This window comes from Neophocaena asiaeorientalis, unplaced genomic scaffold (genome assembly GCF_003031525.2).
Source record: "Neophocaena asiaeorientalis asiaeorientalis breed wild unplaced genomic scaffold, Neophocaena_asiaeorientalis_V1.1 scaffold78, whole genome shotgun sequence".
NCBI lineage: Eukaryota > Metazoa > Chordata > Mammalia > Artiodactyla > Phocoenidae > Neophocaena > Neophocaena asiaeorientalis.
The window spans coordinates 15371546-15378053 of NW_020175018.1; the positions used below are offsets into that span (position 1 = coordinate 15371546).

Genomic DNA, 6508 nt, shown 5'->3' on the forward strand with positions numbered 1-6508 from the left:
CCCTCCATATAATCTGTTGTGTCAGCTCTCCCATCCCAGCCCACCGGCCCCTGCTCTTGGGCACAGCTTAGGTGACAAGCCCTCCAGGAGGTCTGCATAGCCTGTCCCTAATTGAATGGATCTTTAGACTCTGATCCCAAACCTTCACGGTCAGGAGCCCTCCTGCTGGAGACACCAGCGCAGCTCCGCAGAGGTAGGACGTTCTCCACCCTTCCCCCAGCTTCACTTCTCATCATCTCAGCGGGGCTCAGCGAAATGGTCCCTCCAGGCTAAAATACACATGACATAAAATTCACCACTTTCACCATTTTTAAGTGTCCAGTTCAGTGGCATTAAGTACATTCACATCGTTGTGCAATTGTCCCCACCATCTATCTCCAGAATTTCTTTCATCTTCCCCAACTGAAACTCTGCACCCATTAAACACTAACTCCCCAGCCCCCCTGGCAACCTCTAATCTACTTTCTGTCTATGAATCTGCCTACTTTAGGGACCTCATAAAAGCAGAATCATGCAATACTTGTCTTTTTGTAAAAATAACTCTTTTTTTTTCTTTTAACTTTTTATTTATTTTTGGCTGTGTTGGGTCTTCGTTGCTGCGCCCGGGCTTTCTCTAGTTGCAGCGAGTGGGGACTACTCTTCGTTGCAGTGTGCGGGCTTCTCATTGAGGTGGCTTCTCTTGTGGCGGAGCACGGGCTCTAGGTGCGCGGGCTTCAGTAGCTGTGGCACGCGGGCTCAGTAGTTGTGGCTTGCGGGCTCTAGAGTGCAGGCTCCATAGTTGTGACGCACGGGCTTAGTTGCTCCGTGGCATGTGGGATCTTCCTGGACCAGGGCTCAAACCCGTGTCCCCTGCACTGGCAGGCGGATTCTTAACCACTGCACCACCAAGGAAGCCCAAAATAGCTCTTTTTAAATGTGCACAAGTCATGCACCTTCATGGTAAGAAGAATTTTAATGCAGAATTACAGAAAGACACCAAAAATCGCCCTCATCAACCCACCCAGCTAGAAGCACTGTTAACATTTAGCGTGGTACCTTCCAGACGTTTTTCTCTGTATAAACACATTACATCTTATTTTACAAAAGCAGCATCCTACTGTAAATCCAGTTTGGTCGTTGGCCTTTTCCACTTAAACCCTGTAGCTATCCTTCGGTGGCTATAAATACACGTCAGCTTCATCATGCGCCCCAGAGTGGCCCCAGAGAGCTCCACCGCGGTTTCTCCCATCGGTCTCCGACTCAAGGGCATTGGGTTGGTTTGGGGTTTTCAGTGTTACAAAAAACGCTGCAGTGGACATCCTTGATGTGGGGCACATCCGTAATTACTTCCCAAGGAGATGGTCTTACAGATGGAAGGCCTGAGTCAAGGGAGGCCTGTTGGAAAGACTTCTGAGTCTGAAGCCAGATGCCCTTCAGAAAGTTTAGACCGATTTACAGCACCCCCACAGCACTACCGGGCTGGTTCCCCAGCTCCCGGAGAGGCCAGAATGGGGGATCAGAGGCCAGAAGAGCTGGGACCCCCTCCTCCCAGCCCCAGCCAGTAAGAGGTATTGGATCTGTCTTTGCTCTTTGCAGGGCCCATAGCTACCCCTCCCCCATCCCTAGCCCATACTTATTGCTGCCGAGCTGGTCCCCTGGAGCACATCTCAGGGGAAGCAGCTGAGCGTGAGGGGCCATGAGGGGTCGTCCTGGCAGCCCCCCAGCCAGGCTGAGAGAGAATAGTGGGCACCAAGGCAGCACAGCAGGGTCTTGAGAATCGGTGTGCTTCCTGCAAGGAGGGTTCAGGCATCTCAGCCCCCCGCTCCGTGAGAGGGGTGGAGAGTGGAGATTATTGGGAGGGAAGGCGTGAGAGGTGATGGGGCCCAGCCCTGCAGCCCAGGCGGCCCTCAGAGTAGCTTCTGGAATGATCCCCATTTTATCAACCAAGGGAGAAAGCTCAGTGGGAGGGACGTGCCAAGGTCATGAAATTCACAAGCAGTCGACCTTGAGGCCGGTCTCTGATCCTGGAGCCCGGTCTCTGATCCTGGAGCCCAGGTGTGCAGCCTCTGCCCTGAGGCGCAGGGAGGGTAGGTGAGCAGCCTGGGTCACACAGCAAGTCGGGGCAGGTGGCGTGGCTTCGGCTCCTCCTGACTCTGGCCCCTGAGCTTGCTGCCAAGAGGACCTTTCCCCACAGGGGCCCCCGGCCCCCCTCCCATTCCAGGAGGGAATGTAGGTCAGGGAGCTCAACAGGCCGTGTGAGTGGAATTCACGGAGCCTTGAGTGACGGGGCCATTTGCTTCTATTTCTGGGCCCCAGATTATGCGCTGACAGTGTCAGAATCAGAGTCACACGAGGGCCGGCCGTGGTGCTGGAGGGGGTGCGAGCCTGCGGGAGTGGGGGGAGGGTCTGTGAGTGGAGCGGCGAGGCCCCCGGGGGCCACCAGCTCTGCTGGAGAGCCGTCCCCCCACGGCCTCTTCTACACCCAACTCTCAGAACCAGAGAGCGGCAGTGTGATGTGGGGAGAGGCTGTGGGCGCGCCGCACCTTGAAAGGAGCCCCTGTGTTAACGACTGCACATCTTCCCCACCCTCACCGCCCAAGCCACCTGGCACCCTGCCAGCCTGGTTCACCAGCCCCAGGCCTGGCCCTCGCCTGCCATACTCAGGAACCAGCGAGGCCCAAGACCTGCAGCTCAAGTGAATGAATGAACCAAGCACAGGCTGGGCCAGGCCAGCCGGACAGCCAGGCTGACCCGATGGTCCCGAGAGGCCCAGGGCAGTGGGGCGGTCCCCACCTCATTATGGCCGCGAGGGACAGAGCCGGCCAGAAGTAGCAGATTCCCAAAGGCCAAGATGTGGGGTTCTCAAGTCACGGCACACAGCCAGCCCCAGAGACCTCTCGAGGAGGCAGGGGAGGGTCCCCCAACCCCCCAACTTCAGCCACGCGGCGGCCTCTTTCATTTGCTCATATACTGAGTCTCTGTGTACACTGACGTTGGGGAAACATGTTTTGCTGCTAAAACAGTTTGAAAGGTGTGGGTCTTGCTCATTCTTGGCCTGTGGGTCTTGACAGCCCACGAGGAGCAGTGGGACACCTGGGGAGGCCAAGGTACAAGCCCACCTTGCCTCCAGCCACCACGCGGGAGCGAGGCCCTTGACCTGGGGAGGCCAAGGTACAAGCCCGCCTTGCCTCCAGCCACCACGCGGGAGCGAGGCCCTGAGCATGTCTTCCCCCCGGGCAGCCCATGGACACATCCCGCCTTCCTCCCGAACCCAGCAGCTTTCTCCGGGCACCTCTGCTGTGGTTTACACTCGTCTGGGAAGGTGGATTTAAATCGGCAAGAACTTGCCAACTTGCTGAGCCCTGCTTTTCGGCTGAGAAACTTGGTCACCGATTAGATAGATGACCCACACCTCCCAGTGGCTAGTGTCATGGCTTGATGTGCCTTAGGGCCTGATTCTGGCCATTAGCCCGCTCCAGACCCTGGCCCAGGATGCTCTGACTTTCCTCCAGGTGGTGAGGGTCTCGGAATTTGGGCCACATCTTTTTTTTTTTTTTTTTTTTTTTTTTTTTTACGGATTCTCAACCACTGCGCCACCAGGGGAGCCCTGGGCCACGTCATTTTGATACTGATGAGACCTCAGAGAAGGAAACCCTCTCACCAATGCCCCTGCTTGATGACACCCAGCCTCCAGGGTCTGAAAGCCTTAAGTTGCTTACCTGGGTCAGGCCAGGCTGGGGCTTAGGAGTAATAACAGCAGCTGTGGCATCAACCTCCACATACCAGGCTGTTCGAAATACTTCGCAGACGCTGAGGAGCTCATTTCATCCTGTGATAACCCCTGTTACAGGTGGGTAGATGGAGGCTCTGACAGGTGAACGGACTTGTTCTTAATGAGCAGAGGAACTTGAACCCCACCCGTGACTCTGAAACCTGCAAGTTTAACCCCCCACCTGTGAACTGCCTCCTCCCCAGGTGGAGAGAGCCTGTCACAAGGTGAGGGAGGGGCAACTTTCAAAAGCCTGGCCTCCTGCCTGGGCTGCTCCGTCAGCCTCGGGGTCCCTGGGGTCAGGTGCAGCCGCCTCCCTCCAGCTCCCACCTGCCCTGTTGGTCCCTCCCTCCTGCTGGGACTGTGACCGCCCCCCGCCCCCCCACGGGCTCCAGATGGCTCCCAGCCTGGGCCTGGCCTCCACCTGGGTCAGCAGCATGCAGGCTGGGAGGCCTGGCTCCCGGGAACCAGTTGCCGTGGAAATACGGGGCGGGGTGTGGAACAAGGTTCCCTCCCTCCCTTAGGCTCCTCCCCTCATGGCCTGGCAGCCTCTCCATCCACCATTTCCTGCTTCTGCCCCTTCTCTGGCCGCTCAGGCACATCCCAGGGTGGGCAAACGTCAGCTGGCCCTATGGCTAGTGAGAGAGGCAGGCCCTGGGGAGGCCAGGGCTTCAAATCCCAAACCAAGAGCCCAGACTGCAAGCAGCAACCCTGCAGAGGGCAGGAAGAGAGTTCTGCAGTGACCAGGGAGCACAGTGTTACCCGGGAGCAGTGTGGACACCCAACGCTGGGACCGTCAGGTAAATAAGCCAGGGCACCTCGGACGCTGCAGCCATGGGTGTCCCGGTGGGTGTGACCCGGCAGCTTTCAAAAACAGGTTACAGAACGTTGTGTGTAGAGCACGTTACAGCTCTTATTAAATCTACGCTCTATAGATGGAGAGAAGGTTCTGGAAAGGTGGCTACCTCTGGGTGGCAGGATTACAGGTGATTTAAAAATCTTATTTTTGTCTTCTATTTTGTAAATTTTCTACAGTGAACATCTATTGTGTCATTTTTTTCCCAAAAGGTTTTTTTTTTGTTTTTTGGGTTTTTTTTTTCATTTCTGAGCAACAGGGGTTGCAGGCCAACAGTTTCGGTATCTCCTGTAAAGTTTCCAGGAAAGTTCCCAGAGCCAGGCTGCACTGAACTGGAATTTGGTCATAATCCTCCCCCCTTCTCTGGCCCTCCTGGTGCGCCAGGCACCTGGGGGGACCACCTCGTCTGGTTTGCTGGGACTTCCCTGTTTTAGCCCTGAACTTCTTATGTCCTAGAAACCCCCTGTGTCCCAGGCAAACCCAGGACAGTCAGTCACCCTGTAGGCACTGTGTCAGACCCCGTCTGGCAGGTGTTTGGGATACCTTGTTACAGGTGAGGGAAGTTAGACGACTTGTCCAAGGTCACAGTCAGGAGGCTCCGAGGCTGGGACTCAAACCCAGGTCTCTGTGGCACTCGCAAGCCCCCACTTTGGCCGACCGGGTGCCACTGTGATCAGCTGGATGAAAGTGGGCCCTTGGCGTGGGCCTTCGTCTAACGGCACAGAGAGGCAGAGCAGCCTCTCCAAGGCCACACAGCAGGGTGGTGGTGAACAGGACGGACAGAGATCCAGTTCTCCCCCAAGCTCCCCAAATGGGAAAGGAGCCCGCCCCTCTGGCTCCGCACCCCAGGCCAGCGACTCAGCTAACATTTGGAGACTGCCGTCCTGTGTCTGGCCCTGGGCATACGCCTACGAACAGAATAGATTTGGCTTGACCCCCCTTCTGTGAAGTGATGGTGGTGGGGAGGAAGTGAGGGGTTAACCCCAAACCTCTCACCACCCAGCGGCTTCCTTAGTTGCGGCTGGGTAAGTGCCATGAGGAGAGTGTGGGTTGTCTAGAGGGCAGGGAAGGCCTCGCTGGGGGTGTGACATTTAGGCTGAGGCCTGGCAATGACGGAGAAGTCAGAGGGAGGGAAAGGGAAACATCCAGAAAGAAGGAGGAGCAGGCAGGGGTGCTCCAACCTCCAGGGCTTCGTCTTGTCTTCTGTAAAATGAGGATGATATAGTACAGCTGCCATGGAAAACGGTTTGGTGGCTCCTCAAAAAACTTTACATAGGGAATTCCCTGGTGGTCCAGTGGTTAAGACATGGAGCTTTCATGGCTGAGGGCCCGGATTCAATTAATTCCTGGTCGGGGAACTGAGATCCTGCAAGCCACGAGGCGCAGCCAAAAGAAAAAACAAATTATACATAGTTAACACATGATGGAGCAATTCCACCCGTAGGGATGTGCCCAAAAGAACGGAAAACGGGTTCTCCACAAATACTCGTACACAGATGTTCATACCAGCATTATTCACAGCAGCCAATATACAGACAACCCAGATTCCATCAGCAGCGAATGGATAAACAAATTGTGGCAGGTCCAGACCATGGAATAATAGTCAGCCATAAAAAAAGGAATGAAGTTTTGATACCTGCTACAACATAGATGGGCCTCAAAAACCTTACGGTACGTGAAAGAAGCCTGACGCAGAAGGTCACGTATTGTCTGATTCCACTTACATGAAACGTCTAGAATAGGCGGATCCATAGAAACAGGAAGCAGACTGGTGGTTGCCAGGGGCTGGGTGAAGGGGGGACAGGGACCGCCTGCTTGATGGGAGCTGGGTTTCTTTTTGGAGCTCGATAGAGGTGACGGTTGTGCAACACTGAATATACTAAATGCCGCTGAACCGCGCACTT

At 55.5% G+C, this 6508-nt stretch overlaps 1 protein-coding gene across 2 annotated transcripts in view; it reads left to right on the top strand.

The window, feature by feature from the left end:
- The window catches only part of PLPP7 (phospholipid phosphatase 7 (inactive)), a 22951-nt gene that overhangs the window by 5298 nt on the left and 11145 nt on the right, over nucleotides 1–6508 (top strand). The gene's annotated exons all lie outside the window — the stretch shown is intronic.